Below are 18,540 nucleotides of genomic sequence, written 5' to 3'. Positions count from 1 at the left end.
AGAATAATTCAGTACTCTGGGATGTTACAAGATATATTTGAAAATTTTGAAAATATAGTTTCGATAAGTACTAACTTCCTTCTTAATCTGTTATTTCAATTTCGCATATCATGTAGCTTTGATTTCGAATTTATGGAATTTAGATAAATAATTTTGACATTTTTAATGATTTCAAAATCGAAAAAATACCTAAAACACGTGTGTATGTAGACAATTGAAGAAGGTCACAAGTTCAAGTCTACGATTTGGACTTTTCCATTATGAATTTCTAGGCCGTCTCTACGTAATTTATAAAATAGGTTATAAGAATGCGTAGTAAAATAAAAAAACCTCATTTTCATTAAAATCATTATAGACCTTATTGCGTTTCGAAACAGTAACAAATCACCATAGTCTTTAACAATCGACACATCTGAAATTCCAATTTTGACCTTATTCTGATTGACATGAGTGTGAGGCACAGGCGATGAAAGAACTGCTTTTGAAATGAACCAGACACACAATTTTAATGATAACGTTAATGGTCATTATATGAAAATGAAGAACACTGCTTTGTTGGAGTTCACAATAATGAATATTTAATAGCTACAAGGTGTTTAAAGAAAGATTTAATTCCTAAAATTATAAAAACTTTTGATCTACTTTCGGAAATCTGACATTGAAATATTATAGAAACGGATTTATTCCCATGAAGTTTATTTGTACAAATACGAATTTTAAATTAAATTGAACAAATATTTTGGAAAATAGTTCGATTATTATCGATAAATCCCATATATAATTATATACAGAAGTCGGCATAAGTCAATGCAACAAATTTGCATTAAGAGAAAAAAAGCAGCGTCAAAATTAATTTATTAAAAGAAATTACAGAAGGATTCGAAAAAGGGTTACTGTAATTGTTCAAATTGAAGCCCATCTTGATTAATGCATTTACGGCAAAGTTTCTCAACGGAGAGGCAAGTCGGGCAAAGCATATCCACGAAGAGTTTCAAATTCTTCTTCAATTGCAGTTCGGAGATCGGGAAAAGTATTCTTACGAAAACGCGGTCCTTGTGAAGGCCCCACGGAAAGAAATCAGAGGGTATCCAGGTCACATGACCGTGTGAGCCACTCAACGAATCCTCATCTAGCTATCCATTCTCCAAAATGAACATTAAGGTACTTCCGCCCACATAACGTGTAATGCGACGTTCATGAAATGACGGATGTTCGAGAATTTTGGAACGTTGTCCATTTGGCCACGTAAATCTTCGAGAATTTCCATATAACTTTGACCCGTCAAAAAAGTACGAAGCTACGAGACTTTCTGCATGGATACCTGTGAAGTGAGGATTCGGATTCTGGTTGTTCCAGTATGCCGATTGAAGCTGGAAGTTGCTTCATCCGACCACAAAATGGAATACTGGAACTGCGGATAATCCTGACTGCACCAGAGGTACAAAATTCCAATATGCAACCGAAGTCATCCTCGTGAAGTGCGTGGAGACGCCAACCATTAACTCGATTTGAAGTTCTCCCGATAGCCCCACTGCAGATTGTTTCGGCTGCTCAACTAACGCCAGTGCCACTGTTTTCATATATTCGTTAGTTGTTACAGATACCGGTCGTTCAGAGCTCTGCGCGTCGGCAACAGAGCCCGTTTTTAAGAATTTCTGAAACGTCTGTTAAACGATTTGGTAGCGGGGGGTTTTGAAATTGTTGTTGACATTCATAATCCGTGTTCAAAACTCTTTTTTGAAACTAAAACTGGTACCGGTTTTGAATTCTGAAAACGCGTCTACTCGACTTGTTGTCATGACACAGACACTGTCTGAGCCACGAACATGCATCTTTTTCGACAGTGGTGACAAACTTATGAGCGTTTCTGGACTTATGCCGACCTCTGTATAAGATACACCACCAAGGTGTTTATTTTTGAACTTGCTTGAACTTTCTGATCAAAAAGTTGAAATTATTATCAACAATGTCCACTAATGCTTCAAAGGGTGTGGTTTTTATGGCAAGTAATGGCTTATTAAAGGGGCCAACTTTCTTTAACTAAGGATGATTTGCTTAGAAAATTGAGCGACCACTTGTTGATGCTCAATAACCCATTCAACAAACTCCCTTAGCTGTGCATGGTCATTAAGCTTCAGTTGTTGGACGACCAGTGTGATGACGTCTCCAACGGGTCTTGTCTTCCGGAATGTTTTAATTAAACTGCTTACAATTAACGAATTTGCCGAATAGACAAATTTGAATCTTGCGTTTATTTTGGGACACCCTTTAAAAACATAATCCATATACCATTATAAACAAATTTGTTTTATATTTTTTTTTTGTATTTGAGAAGGTACTGCTTTTATTTTCAATGGATATGCAGTGAAATTAAATAAAATTTATTTGATTGAAGTTATTTTGGAGAAACTCGTTATCATTATCTCCCCGCAACTTGTTTTGCATCACGTGACGTCATTCGACATGTAATAATCTTGCTGAAAAAATACAAGTTCTTTCACAAATTGTTATTGTGTTAATTAATCAGTATGGCTTCAACAATATTTATCTTAACAGTCAATTTGTTTTTAGGACAAAATTAGTGTCTAGGATATCACGAAAAACTTTATATTTAACAAAATTGATAAGGGGCTTAGATCCTTTTACTTTCAAAATACATCTTCTGAAATTTCATAGCAAAATTCGAAATAATAATATAATAAATTGTACGAACGCGTTTTCGGTGCTCTACAAGCTGTTTGGAGCTCGCAAAATGGGTCCTTAGACCGGCCCTGTCCACGTACAATGGAATTTTAAAATTCGGCGAATTCGCGCGGCGCCTTTAATTTGTTTTATATAAATATCGGGAACGCTTTTGATGAACTTTTTATTATAGAAGGTTTATTGCAGTATTTCTTTTAAATAATTTCTAGGAAAGTCTATTTATTTATTTTTTGTGTTTCTTTTTGTTCTAGAGCTTTGTAGAATTTTATTTATGGTATATAAATAAGTTTATGTAGCGCAGTAAGTTCAGTTTTAAATAAATGGTCATAGCGAAAAGAACAAATTAGTAACAGTGATCGTAAAAAATGTTTAAGTGATATTTATAAGTAAATTATTATAAATTGGGGGAACGTAAGAGACAGTGTTTATTAATTCACCCCACGAATAGAAAGAGTGTAAATAAATACGAAAAACGTTACAAGAGCGATTAACAGCTACTCTTTAAACTTTAAATGAAATGTATTTTCTTCGAAATAGCATTTACCAGAAAATTGTGAAAAAATTGAAAAAAGGTGGTGGTGGTAAATTGTAATATAGGCTACCTTCGTCTTTAAGAACCTCATCGAATTTTTTGTTTTAGATTTACCAAATATCAGCACCGTGGGTTGATATCATTTTCGCAGTCTCAGCTTTGGCGCCCTCTATAAAATGATGTTGAAGAAAAAAATGTTTAATAAAAAAAATAAAACAAAAAGTTTTATATGGAATTATAATAAAGAAAACAAGGGAAAAATATTTAATTATGCGTCATTTTTAACCCTTATAACCGAAACTAGTCCCATAGAAACAGCGTTAAATGTCAAAGTGTTTTGTACCAAAATAAATGAATCCCAAGACCACGAAACGATCGCGTGTTCAGGATCTTCTTCATACAGTATATTGAAATTAATTTATAGATTTTTGTTGTTTTTTTGTCCCGAAAATGTTCCTTTAGTCAAGGTCATAGGAAGCAAGTAATTAATTTCTATGAAAATTTCGGTTGCTAGCTTGAACGTTCGCGTTTCTTGGGTTTTATCCAAAATTCTATGAAAAGAAGATTATTGCCAATAAATACACCGTAATTGCATAGTATATTAAGTATGTTTTATACTTACATTCAATACTCACTGGTAAAAATAGGCACAAGTTAAATTTAGTTTCAGCTAAGTAAATAAATACAAAAATTACATCGAGCTTCGCGGAACAAAAGAAACAAAACAGAAGGTTTTGTTATTTATTTACCGTTAAGCAATACAAGAAGAATTTTAGAGATAATCGACAAACGATTCGGAAAAATAGGGGTACTTTGACAAAAAATCCCTACATTTTCAAAAAACAGTTTTGGCAATTGTCAATCGTCACCAGTATTAACTTTTAATTTCAAATACTGAAATACTAAAAGAAAAAGATCGACGTAACGTATTGCCAAGTTTTATGAGCAATATCAAGATCTGAAAAAAATATTTGCGTTTAATCACACAAGAACGGGAATAGCCAGACAAACAATTTAAGATTTGTGTCAGCGTGTTTTTCGATTAAAAAAAGTCAGGATTAGACACAAAAGCAAAAAAAATGCCCGAAAAAGAAGAGAGAAACTTTGATTGGAACAACTCACGGAAAACTGGCTGTCAGTTTGCGAAAGTTGGGCTGAAAATTGAAAACCGATAAGAAACCTGTAAGCAACTTCTAAAGGAACAGAATGTAGTTCAAAAATCCAGAAAAAGGGTACCCAAATATTCTGAGAAGCAATAAATGGAACAAAAAACAAAACTCGGAGGTCTCGGTGACAATAATACTCATTAATGCCAAAAAGGCGAGGAAGTTAATTCAGAAGTGTTTTTCAAAAGACACAAAAAGTTCAACTCGAAAGTGTTGGTATGATTGACGATATCTTCCCATAGTCGATCTTTAAGCAAACATTTCGTATGCTTGGGGGTAAAAGTCACTAAGTGCATTTTTTCACAAATTCGAGAAAAAGTCATTGTGAGTTGATCATTTCCCATAAGTATAAAATCTTAATAAAAGAATATAACTGTTATAAATGCACATCAGAGAATGGTAAATTTCATTATTCAACTATTTGAGAAATTTCATCAAAGTTAAAATTTATCTTAGTCACTTGATGACAGCTTGATCAACTTTATGTTTATTCATTTATTATTTATTTATTCAGATGAGTTCAAGTATCTCCCATATCAAATGTTTCAAATATTTAACAAAACAGAACCAGTTAAAATATAAGTACCACCACAAAGACAATTACAACAGATATTAGAGATTCGTCCATTCAAGGAACAATGCTCGCACATTTGGAGCTCAGTTCTCAAGTATACTCTGAAGATGCTCGACTCAATACAGAAGAGAGCGACTCGATTCGATAAGCGATTCAGAATTGACCAGAAACTTGGACAGCTTAGAATATAGAAGAAAGTTCACTGACCTGATTCTGTTTTACCGGCAGATGCTTTATTCAACATAATCCCGCCTAGAGCAGTTTTTGTCTACTACCTACTCGTCATGCAGACGTCTGCAGACGCTCAGAACTTCAATTCATCGGGACTTATTTCTTTTGAGAAGTGCAGCTCTGTGGAATCAGGCACGTCTTTAACGAGCACTACAGCCTGGAGAAGTTCAAGATCAATATCCACAGGCATCTCCACACGGTAGGCACTCGAATTACTCGAGGGTAATAGGGTTTACCATCTTGTGCTAGCTTTTTACAAAAAAAGAGTGATAGCTCATCAAATCGTGGAAGATCTTCAAGCTAAGACAATTGTTACAATTACAGTTAAATAAAGAAAAAGACTTGATTCAACTACAGATGAAAGAGCTCCAAAGCCTTGTAGAGATTATACCAATTTTTTTCTTATTACAAAATTGTGTAAAACATTTTTCTCTTTTAATACAAGGATTATAATTTAAGTCCACTATGAGTAAAATGTCAATTACAGAAAAGGTAAGATGATACACAATTAGTTTAAAAGAAGGAATTGTGTGGAAAATCTTTTTTCTTATCCCGAAAAAAATTGATTTTGTTTCTTTATTACTTTCAACTACGAGCTGCCGATGTGTTTTTCTAGAAATTCTATAACCGCCAAAATATATCTATATTGATGCAGTTCATAAAGAAAAAGCATTCTGAAGGAAATTTTGTGTTTTTACCGGATATTTATTCAGACCAGTGCCTTGGAAAATTGTGAAAAATGAAAGAAAATAGAAGTAGAACGAAGCTCATTAGAAAAGGAAGAGGATTCAATAAAAATAGAAGAAGAAATGTTAAAACTTTTGTATTAAAAATTTTTTCACGTCACCTAAAAATGTAAGTCAAAGTTTTTGGTTTATGTTTATCTTGATAAATTCGATAAGAGCTTTTTGTGTTCCAAGCGCACAATTATTTTTCAGTCTTTTATTTATTGATTTTTTTCACCTATTATTGACTCAACATCGAAAAAACACTATAATTTTCAAATGAATATGCTCAGGTCAAAATATCGAGTTATTTAAAAAAAAGGCGGTGGGCTATTTGTTCATTGAAATCCCTACTTTGTGATGGTGTAAAAATATGTATTACTGAGGTGGATTTTCTCAAAAAATTTTTTTTCAATCATAGTATGTAGCTATTCATTAAAATTTTACACTTTAATCAATTGAAAAACGTGAGATTCCATGTTACATTTATAAACATAAGTAATCGAAGTGCAAAATTCTAATAAATAGTAAAAAATTATATATAGTGATTTAAGATTTTTTTGCATATTATGAGAAAACTTACCATGATAATTCATATTTTTCACGCCATTAGAAAGTAGATATATCAAAAACCCACTGACTTTGACGTGCGAATTTTCGATTGAAAGCTAGGTTGCTTCTCCGATCAAAATAAGGTGAAAAATATATATTTTAAGTCTAAAAAACAGCAGTTTTTTCCAAAATAATTTTTTATTAAGTTTAAATTTTGAGGTTATTTGGAAAAAGTGTGAACACAAACTTGATAGAATTTCTGTAGCTCTACAGCATGAATCGATATAAACCGTTTTTTACTCTTAAAAGCTCACCCCCTTTCACGTCCCGACCTCTTTTTATTTTTGAAATCATTTTCCCAAAAGCTTTTGTTCAATTAAATCTACACAAAATCTGATATTAATACTATGAAGTTGTGTTAATAGTTTTAATATAGGTAATAAAGAATACGAGAAATCTTTTAATTTAGAAAAGGAATCCTTTAATTTACCTACTGGAGATTCAATAAATAATTCTTTTAAGAGGATGGTCCCAGAAGTACCTGGCCCAATAAAGAAAACAAAAAAATTTCAGAAATCTTAGCTCCATACACTTTTCCCACCAATGTTAAATTAGTTTTTTCTAACGAAGTTCAATAAGTTAGAATAACCATTAACTGCCGACATCATCTCTTCATTGTTGAAAATCTTTGACCAACGAGCCATTTTTTCAGGGGATAAAAAATAATCCAAGGGAGTTAGATCTGACATTGAGGCAGCAAATCAAACTCTAAATCAATAATTTTAGTCATCGCAGTAACGGATATGTGAGCTGTTGCATTGTATTGATGAAACAACAATTTCTTCTTAGCCAAATGCAGCCATTTTTGCTTGATTACTTCACCCAAACACTACAATAAATTCGCATAATACTCGCCGTTGATAGTTCTTCCTTTCTCAAGATAGTAAATCCCAAAAAACCGATGCCATGACCTTGACTGCAGATGGAATGGCCTTTCCCTTTTTTGGAGCTGGTTCTCCCTTTTCAATCCAATGTTTTATTTGTTGTTTTGTTTTGGATGTGAAGTGATAGACTTATCATCATACATAGTTAAGAAACGCCGCAAAAAATCGGCTTCATTTATGTGAAACATTACCAAAGACTCGATGGAAACATCCTCAAGATGCTTGTCAACACACGGGCAGCTTCTCATGTCCAAATTTTCACTTTTTGAAATGTGTACTGTTTGCTAGCTCGCGCACTTTCAGTCGACAACCATCCAGTACCGCTTTGTGGATTTTCTTCATTATTTCTGGGGTCCTCACATCATTCGGTCGACCACTGCGATGATGGTCTTCATAGGTAGTACGGCTTCGTTTAAACTCTGCCATCCAATATTTTGCTGTTGATAAAGAAGGAACAGTATCACTCAGAGTAGAAAATAATTCAACTTTTATGTTGGTTGAGCTAGGGCCTTTCAAATAAAGTATTGTTTTACATAACGATTACCACATTCAATATTGATGGTTGCTAAACAAATACCAAACAACGTTGCGTCTTTAAACTTCAAACATATGCTGTATAGATTGTACTAAAACAGTACAGGTATTTTCCAAGCAACTACCGCTATCTCTAGGTCAAGCCAGGTACTTCTGGAACTATCCTCGTATATGGAATCCAAGTGATATAAGTAATTTGACAACAGCAATTTCGAAATTCAATACTAAACATCTAGCTATTAGTAGAAGATTCGATATGAATCCTTTAGAACTATCCTCATTAATAGATTGTTAATCTTGTTAATCTGCTAATCTTGTTAATTCTGCTAGTTTTAAAAATATGAGAATTTATTCGAAATTGGTAGGTCATGCAAAATATGTGTATGTATCGATAAAAGCTGGAAATCTGTTTACGAAGCATTAGTTGCACTTTCTGGTGTACAATGTAACGAAAATGGTTTACTTTTTGATTTTGATCAGTTGAGAGAAGGCAACCTGTACATTTTATACCAGGGTTATGTCAAATTTAAGTTCGTTTCGTTCGATTCACCCTACAACTATTCCTTTTTTTGTTTCAAAAATTATCGATCGTGATCTTTTCTATTCCTATTTTATTAATTTATTCATGAAATTTCGGATTTGTAACAATAGATATTTTTCATTTTGATAGGATTTTTTATTATTTTTCTATTCTTCTTAATGCTCTTTCAAATACTACGAATCCAATTTTTTTTATTTATTTATTTCAGACCTCAAATCAATTACAAATAACTGGCATCAAGGCCTTAAAAGGAGCAAACAAGAAAGTATTTAGGTACTGCATCATAAGCTTTTTTTGTTTAAGATCAACCCCTGTTTTTAATAAATTATTTTGTATTCTATATATTAGTTTTATTTTCTCCAAGTTTTTCATTTCAGTTAGTTTTAGAATTGGATGTGATATTTGGATAACTCAGTCAGCCAAACTATTGAAACTTATTTTTGTTAAAAGACAGTATAGTATGAAATGAGGTTTTCTTGAAAATAATGAAGGTAATTGCTTGACCATCTAGATGAAATGGAACTGGAAGGTGTAGAAAAAATATTCTCAATTCGATCCATACAAAGACGTGAGCATAAAAAAGAAGAATATTTTTCTTAATCTCCATGGCAAAGTAAATTTTGTTGGAGTAGCAGAATTGTAGTGGGATATTTATACTAAGTCTGCTCAAGAAAATTTCCACAATAAGTTCAACTATTCATTCTGCTATAAAAATTGATTTGGATACTCCAATAGCAACTAACATCATTTTATATAAAAAGGAAGACCGAAAACTAGTTTTTATTTTCAATTAATAAATCAACACCAACATAGATTTCAGCGGTAGTTTCCCTTAAGTGTCACTAAAGTCTTCTGGTTCATAGGTTGATATAAGGAAGCAAAAACGTTTATAGCCTGGCGGTGCCTTTACAGCTTTTGAATCTACTGTTTTGTAATTGAGATCAGACTCATCTCAATTAGAAATCTAATCATATGATAAGCTTATTATGAATCGTCTCACAAGTATTAGGTTGTAGAATTCTATACCTTGTTTGCCATATATCAAGCCAGCGTTCACTAGCTGTAGAATCCCCTTCATTCAGCTCATTTCTAACCTTCAAGGCTTTGACTTGCAGATGTGGTTCCGATATAGGTAGACCTTTATCTTTATGTTGAGTAAACCATAAGAGGAAAGCTTCAATTACTTTTTCATATACAAATTTTTCCGATCTTCGGAATGAGTTAATGTTATCGATCCTCTTGCAGTTCATTTAGCAAAGTTATAATCGTGTGCCACTTTCTGTACAGTTTTGAGCTTTAATAATAATAATGGAAGCATCCATATCAAGTTATCCTTTTCTGAGCAATAAAATAAATATATGTTTCTTTTTATATTGACCGATTTGTTTGATTATGATTTTTAAATTAAATATGAAGTAAATCCACCTATACGGAATCAAATAATTGATTTAATAGTTTTTTCCTTGTAAACTATATTATTATGAAATTTAATCAACTTCGATGTGTGTCTTCAATCTTGTCATATCATCATCTTGTGTTAATTTCCAATTAATTCACTATTACATTTGACATAATCGGAAAATCGTTAAGAAAATTATACATCACCAACCCATTGCTATATATTTACGAAAAAATTTTATAAACATCTAAAAATTATCAATTTCCTTTCATGTGTGTGCTATAAAAACCTTGACAATATCCTCCAAGAATAATGAAATGTTTCATGAATATACATACTTTGAGAATTCTGTAACAATGGGTTTAATGTAGAAAGTCAACAAAAACAACTCTTTATTAAAAGCATTTGAATAGAATTTTTACAAAAAAAAATAAGGCACTCAACAAACGAAGGTCTGAACGATGAACATGTTGGATTAAAATCAAGTGAATAATTTTGAAGATCAGGCAATTTTATTATTCAAACGATTTGCTATACAGAATTACAAAACTTTCGTTTTTTATTTTATAAAGTACAAAAAAAGCTCACTAGTAGTTTAGTTCTACCAATATCAACTGCAGAAGACAGTTATACGAGGAACAATCAATATTTCATAAATACGCACGGCACTCATACCAAATTAAGAAATTAAAAATAATGTTTACACCCGTATAACATTTGGTAAACATCTAACAAACCGTCAGTCCACGTGGACTCATCATCACCAGTTTAGAAACATTGCGTAAAGTTTTGTCAGCATGTGGTTTAAAAAACAAAAAAATTGAATAAACGGAAGGTAATAACCGAATCGTCAAGGATAGTTCGATGGCGACAAGATTATTTGCGTCAGATAAAAGACTACCCAAGTTCTAATAGACGAATGGGGTACAAAAAGGGCTCAGTTCACGTCTGGTACCCTGTTTAAACCAAACAACCTTACAAGCAGGTACATTTTACTCGTCTATTTGCTTTTTATAATTTAATATTCAGTTGTGGCAAGTTAACGGGGTATAATAATGATTTTTTGACAGTTCCAAGTAGGACTACAATTAAGTGCATCTGTTTAAATAACGCCGTATAATGCTATCCATTTTATAATGATTCGATTGCCTTTTAAAGTGTACTATCTCGAATAAGATATTTTTAAAAGTATTCATAAAAATAATAAATTTATAAAATGAGGTATTTACGCCTATAGTAGATCAAACAAAATTGTCGGCAAGGGTTTTTATATAAGTTTTGATAATCTGCAATTGATATTGGAAGAACTATAAAACAAACTGGATAAATGGACGAGAGCTGTTTCTTTTTAAAAACTTAAGAATAAGATTCGGTGCTTTATTTTTATGGAATAAATTCACTTTATTGAAATTGTGGTGGTTTTTAAGAAGGGTTTCTTTTGGTACGGTATAACTTCATTGCGTGCATGTAGCTTGAGGAATATAAAAATCTGAAAGTGCTGGAAGGAAAAAAGTTACTTAATGCATAAAACAGCTTTTTGGAGATAGTAATAGAAATTTTTCCATTCAACTAAATGCGGGTACAGCTGCAGCTGCATTGGTACCAGTCGTCAGCTATTTGGGTTCACCAGAATACAAGAAAACCGCAGAAAACCTACAACACCGAAGAGAACACGGTAAGAACTGAAGATCGCTGGTGCAAAAATTTGTTAGAAACATCTATAGTGGAAAATGGAAGTCGGTAAAAGTGTGAAATCAAAAAGTAGCTTGTCTTCGAAATTAAGTCGCTAAGGAGCGATTCTTGAGAGCGAATTGTGCGTTATACGCACGTGAGTTTTACAAAAAGCAAAAAAATTCTGTAATAATCGCAATGGTGGTCACTTCAATGATGTCTCATGCGCTCAAATGATTAAAAAATGGATCGAGAAATTTGAAGAGACCATATTAACATTAAATAAACCCATCCGGACGTCCAAGTTCTTCACACTTAGACGGTGTTACTCGGTTTGCTCCTTAAGAGCCTGATTTGTCAATCAATGTATCGAATTTTATACAAATAATTGGTGTTGCACTGAAAAAAATTTAATTGGTGCAAGAATTGAAGCCTCATGATGCTGGTCAGAGGCTTGACTTGACGTAAACCAGATAATTGAGTGTTTTCCAGTGTTTATCAACAATTTGTTTTCAGATGTAGCTCATTTTCATTTAATGGATAAGTCAACAAGCAAAACTGCAGCTTCTGGAGTTGGACCAGTAGCGGCGACTAGAATCCTCCACGGAAGAATTATAGACCAGTTCTTTTCTGACTTTGAAAGGGGATGCACAGTTACAGTGAATTCAGAACGTAGATGCTTAGACCGAAGAACATAATTCCTGCAGGACAGAAGAACTTCACACACGTCCAATAGATCTCTGCCACGAGTTCGTGTAATTTTTCCTGGTAAATTGATCTCCAGGAGAGGTGACATTAGTTGGCTCCAGGTAATCTCGATTTAACACCTAAAGACTATCATGTGAGGTTATGTTAAAGTTTACGCTAACAAACCGTCTCCACTGGCACAATTTTGAAAAAAAAATCGTTACGAAATGGTAGCCGTCTCGGAGAGAGCCTGCCGAGTCGTCAAAGTGTTAAATGTATGCCGTGAACACAACGATTTACATTTGGACGATGTTATTTTCAAAAAATAAATTCCCAAGTAATGAATTTTAATATGTAACAAACATTTTTCAATAAAGTCTTTACTTTTGTTTGTTTTTTGTTATTGTTTTTCAAATGTGAGCTTTCTTTTCAGACACTTTCACGAATACATCATAAGGAAAAATAAAAAATAAAACAAAGAAGATGAGAAGGAATAAAAAACTGGATAGTGTAGAAAAATAAAAGAACTCTAAACCTTTTAAAAATCATTCAAAAACGATAAGAGAGGGAATAGACTATGAAAATTATGAAAAAAAAAACAAATTGAAAACGATGAAAGATTAAAAGAACCTAAGAAAAACAATAGAGTAATACAACTAGATATATTGAAATATATCGGGTTACGATGACTTGATCTTAGGATCAGAAAATTCTCAATATTTTCTTTACAGCAAACGAGAACATAATGAAATCTTGTGAGGAGTTGAAGTAAATTATTTCTAACAATATTGCCAGAAATAACACCATATAAAAATGAATTCTTTTCTTTCGATACATCAGTTAAATAAATCACATTAACCTTTCATATTGATAATTCCGTATTATTAAAATTGCACAAATTTTCATTAATTTTCCCTACAATTACATTTAATTGTAGAGTAAGGTAATTAATAAAACTGAAAAATGGAAAAAGGTGAAAGTTGGACAATATTACTGATAAAATGATGACCAGAAGTGATACGCCCATGGATTACTAATATTTCATCTTTTTATTACTCTCTCATCCATATACAGAGATTTTCTTCATTCAATTGTTGATGTATGTATTTCGAAAAAACAACACTACATGCAGACATACCTCAGTACATCGTTTGACTCATATTCTGCTCAATATAAAAATATTCAACAAGGAAAATAGTTTGAGAGACTATCCGCTACCAAAATCGGGAGTACCTGATTATACCAAAAAAGGAATCAGATTTGTAATTTATTTAGAATTACAACAATACTACTAAACAACTGTAGACTGCCAATGCTAAAATAATGGATTTGGAAAAGAGTAAATTTAGGAAATTAGTTGTAACGATTAAGACGAGAGATATGTTGGACAAACTAGAAGATCTGTTAATTTCCGCTTTGAGGAGCACCTAGCTTATTTAATATATGTTCACGCAATGAATATAAATAATGTAAAAATGAATCCAATTGATTGTTAGATGAATTTGAAAGTAGTGAGATTATTCCATGTAAGAATACTTCAAATATAAGACCTATTCATTACAGTCCACTACAAATGATTTAAGTGTGTCTACTAAAAAGTGACTGTTTATAGATATGTGTTAAATTTGGAAATCACTAAAAAGAGTTTCGATTAGCTTTACTTTTCAATGATAAAAGTTTAATTCTATCATCTTTTGTGTTAGCTCACTTATTAAATTTTAAAATAAAAATAATTCCAGCTGTTTTAAAGATATTATACACGACACAATCAATTTCAAAGTATTTTTATTGTGATTGATATGGAATATCTAATTCTGAAGTGGTTTCATGATAAACTATATTATCAATATAACACGAAAATGTGTACAAAAATTTTGGTTTTTTTGCGGAGGAATGAAATTTGACCGTCCGTAGAAACTTCCTACCACTTTTAGGACCAGGACCAGGATAAGTAATTGGTTCTACTTACTTTGTAATATAAGATCTATAACTTTTGATGCCTATAAGAGAAAGATTAATAAAAAATAGTGAATTGGCCACATCTATATGCTACTCGACCGATTTCACATTCAGATATTTTACCAGTTGTGGCTAGACATCCGTACCAAGCCGGTGACGGGTCGTGCGTTTTGATATGTAAGATGGGGTGAGGGTGGAAACTCTAAATATTGATTAGGGAGTTAGAATTGCACAAAAAGACGAAGAAGAAGAACCCAATATGCTATCAATATCCACTGATCATTTTTTATAAAAAAGGAATGGTCTGTATTTGTCATATGAAACATCAGAGCTTCTAGTTCCAATAGAATCGTCTGCACATTATATTAGACTTTTCATGTACAGAAAACGTCGACGGAATCATCTTTTTTAAGGAGAAAACGATTTAGTTTTCTGTTGTAAAACCAATGATATAATCAAAATTCTCAATGGAGATTTCTCAATGTTTAGTTCAAAAGCTGTGTTGCAGCACGTCTAGTTCCCATTCCCTTGTGGCAGCACTACACAGGTAAGTTAATATTTAGGAGAAAAATTTACAATATCAACTAATGAAGAAAAGAAAAATCCCTTGGGAAATTCTTGGAAGTTTTGGGGAACATAAGACTTGAACTGGGATGTTACATGCCCCTTAAAATCCATTTTCTTTACATCAATATCAATTCTGTTTGAAGATTTTTTTGTATTCTTATAAATAAATGTACATTTATCGTATTGATGATGTTTTAATCTTTTCTCTAAGACTGAGATGTCTGTCCTATGTAAACAACATCACAATAAATACGGAGGATATAATATTATTTTTGATCATTTATTGTCTCATTAATACATGTCATTAATTATGATCTATGTTCTATGATTTTTTAGATGGAAAAACGTTTTTGGTGAAATGTTAATGAGGCAATACTATAATAATTAAATGAATACAGCCTGAAGGATTTAAAAGTAGAATTCTACCAAGTGAAACATCCAATGTATCTTCAATATTAGTCTTCCTTATACACATTTTTTATCTATCCAAATTCAGAAATTGCTCCGGCAAGTCCTTTCATTTAGTTTTAGTTTTTAAAGGTTGTCTATCTATGACATGACATGATGGCGTTACCTTGTGTCTTTTTCCTCCTCTTTTTCGTATACATAGTTTTATTACTGTATATACAAAATTGATAAACACCAACTGACTGTTTATTTTATCTTTACGTCAGATACTGATGTGTAATGAAAGAAGTTTGTGTAGAAATTCTCTCAATGGATATCTAAAAAAGATCTGTTTGTGGAAGGCTCCAAAATGCTTGCCGTGGTTTGTCAAAAACACGTGTATTCAAGTGCGTTGCAACTGAATTCAACATCGTTAAAGTTAAAAAATTATAACTGAAAATAGTCTAAGAATAAAAGAGATAAATGTCAAAATGTATCTCATCAAACAATTTTGAAATAATTGATCATATTTGTGCCTAAAACTAATGAAAACTTGATAACCTCATTTGTTTTCTTGTATATGACTCCGGATAAAGTTTTTTTTATTGCTAGAATTCAAATATTCACTTCGAAGCACACAATTCTTGTAGACACGTTATCACATCATATGGACATAGATTATTGAATTGTAGAGACCCAATAATCAACAATTAATATATAATTTTCATTATAAATTACCAATGAATTAATTGGCTTTAAAAAATTGTCTTAATAATTTGTTTTTTTATTTGAAAACATAAAAAACAAACAACCAAAAAAATTAAATCTTTATGAGAAAAACAATAAACAAAAAGTATAAAGCTGTTAAAAATGTTTATAAATGTTAATGTCTTCCTTTTCCTTAGCACTTTTCGAATATTTTGGACGTAGAACAATTTTCAACAAATAATTTGTAATTGTGGATTATTTTGAGGGTATATATATTTATATACTGTCAAGATTATTTGCTTAATTAATTAATCTATTAAGTTGAACAGTCAATTTTAACAATAGTTATAAGATACTTCTCGTACATTCTCTGTCTTCTAAAATTGTTTTCAAACAATAACATTTAATAAAAAAGAAGTTGTAATAATACCAATTCAATATAATTATTAATTAAATTAATATAAAAAGGTGATTAATTTGAAATAAACAAGTTTTTAATTTACATTTCAAAAACATTTTGTTATTACCCTCGTATATATTGCAACAGTCCACACGGTTGGTATGCGCCGCTGGAAAAATATCTTTTATCGTCTCAAACCGATCGTATTAACCGAAAAATGAAGAAAAACACATGACGAAGTGGTTCGTTTTTAAAATGGGCCATCTACAAGAAACATAACCTTTGTTTGACCTTATAATGTAACAAATTTAAAATAATATGTACCCGTGGGCGTTGAAGAAACCCAAACTTACAGAACTAGTGATAATAATACCTCGTGGTGTGTGAGTGTGTCTCGATGATGTCGCAACAAGCAAAAACCTCGTCGGCAGGGACGTCCAAGTATATCGCCGATGCGCGTCTGTGTCTTGGCGCAGACCAGGAGGAACTCGATGAGAGAAAACTAGTGAACACAACACACGTTTCACTGGCCCAAAGGCCTCGGGTATACTGCAGAGTGCAGAAATCGCTGGCTGGCTGGCTGGCTGCCTCCTCTGCCTCGCCAGTGGTGGCCGCCGCCTGTGGCTTATGCCATCTTCGGCTGCGTCAGCAGTCCTAGCCCCAAGTCGATCGGGACGGTATCGCGTTGCTAACGCGAACGGATCCAAAAAAAATACCAAGCGTGACTGTTAATCGATGGATGACAACGAGGGTAACTTCGGCGGATCAACAACGATTCTTACCATCGACAATAGTGCTTCGGAGGCGATTTATTCGTTTCTCTATCTGATCGATAGGCTTAAAACAACGTATTCATGATATATTGAAAACTAAAATACTATCACCATTTTTTTTAATTGTTAAAAACAAATTAATACAAGAAGTTGATAAACTACACTTATTTATATTTCGGAAAAATTCATTTATTGATGAGAAAAAATTTATTTAACGATGTTATAAACAGATGGATTTGTTATGCTTGTATTTGACGTTCATTTAGTATATACGAGAGGTTTCAAAAATGAAAGATTTGATGCTCATTTCGTAAAAACGATGGGTTTTCAAATTAAAAGATGATTTTATGAACATATTATCATTGTTGAGTACGTATTTTTTGAGAAATGGAAAGAAGTAAACCTGTTTACAACAAATATGTACAAAGAAATCATGAAAAATCTTTTGATTTTATCTCTGTACACACTATAAAGTCTGAGTAAAAAAATTTACGCAAACAAATTACGGTGGGTCCGCACGACACAGACTTTTGTTATACAATATATTACATTAAATACAATTAAAGTTAAGTTACAAGTAAGTAGTTACAAAGTAAAGTTACAATTACAGATAAATACAATTTAGCTACGATAAATACGCAGAATTACATGTATAATCCGACTTTTGGATCGTACCGATAATTGTCTGTACTGTCTAGTTTGCAAAGACAAAATTCTATGGAATAGAATAGTCGCACTCTGCGTATTTATTGTAATTAAAAAATTTAAATTGTATTTTCGAACGAAAATCCGCAATTCTTTGATACGATTTTTGCAACTGCAATATTTTTAAGACCCAGATAACTATTTGATAAATTAATATATTAATTAAATAAAAATATTTTATTTTACTATTGTCCAAGATTTTGTCACCAAATAGAGATCCATAACTCTATGATTTAATTAAATATACATATCCACATAGATCTATTGGAATTGGAGTAACTTTCTGCAACTGTGATTGTTATTAGACCCAAATAATTATTTAATAATCAATTAATTATTGGAAAATATTTTATGTGACTATTGTTTACCACAATTCTCTGATTTAATTTAATGAACATGTACACAGATATTTCTTGGAGTTGACGTATTTACGAAGAATAATTATGTAATAGCTGAATTTATTAATGCAGGCAAAATACGTTCTGTTTTAATAAAGTTCTCGATTTCTTTAGCGATTCTATATAAATGTTAATTTACAACTCGTCATGTTGACGAAAAATTATCAAATTTTTTTCATGATAATAAACTAGAACCAATATATATGTGAAGATGATTGTGATGTCAATTTTATTGGAAATATGCGAATACCTAGATCGCTGCAATAACTACTTGTTGCACCATACAGATCTAATTTTTTTCAATTCTTTTTCTTCTTCTTCAACAATAATGCAAGCTGCGGTTGCTAATAATAACTGACGTCTTCTTTGCAATAAAATGTTATC

General features: G+C 31.9%; 1 protein-coding gene across 2 annotated transcripts in view; it reads right to left on the bottom strand.

The window, feature by feature from the left end:
* The window catches only part of LOC130444607 (zinc finger protein 208-like), a 184,022-nt gene extending 167,078 nt beyond the window's left edge, over positions 1 to 16,944 (bottom strand). For both annotated transcript variants that reach the window (XM_056779837.1, XM_056779839.1), the window contains exon 1: positions 16,654 to 16,944. The gene's annotated coding sequence lies outside the window, so the exon portion shown is untranslated. The remainder of the gene's footprint in view (positions 1 to 16,653) is intronic.
* Between the last annotated feature and the right edge of the window lie 1,596 nt (positions 16,945 to 18,540).

The sequence above is a fragment of the Diorhabda sublineata genome, chromosome 5 (assembly GCF_026230105.1).
Source record: "Diorhabda sublineata isolate icDioSubl1.1 chromosome 5, icDioSubl1.1, whole genome shotgun sequence".
NCBI classification, from domain to species: domain Eukaryota; kingdom Metazoa; phylum Arthropoda; class Insecta; order Coleoptera; family Chrysomelidae; genus Diorhabda; species Diorhabda sublineata.
The sequence above is the reverse complement of the archived record's forward strand: the minus strand, read 5'-3'. Positions and strand labels throughout refer to the sequence as shown.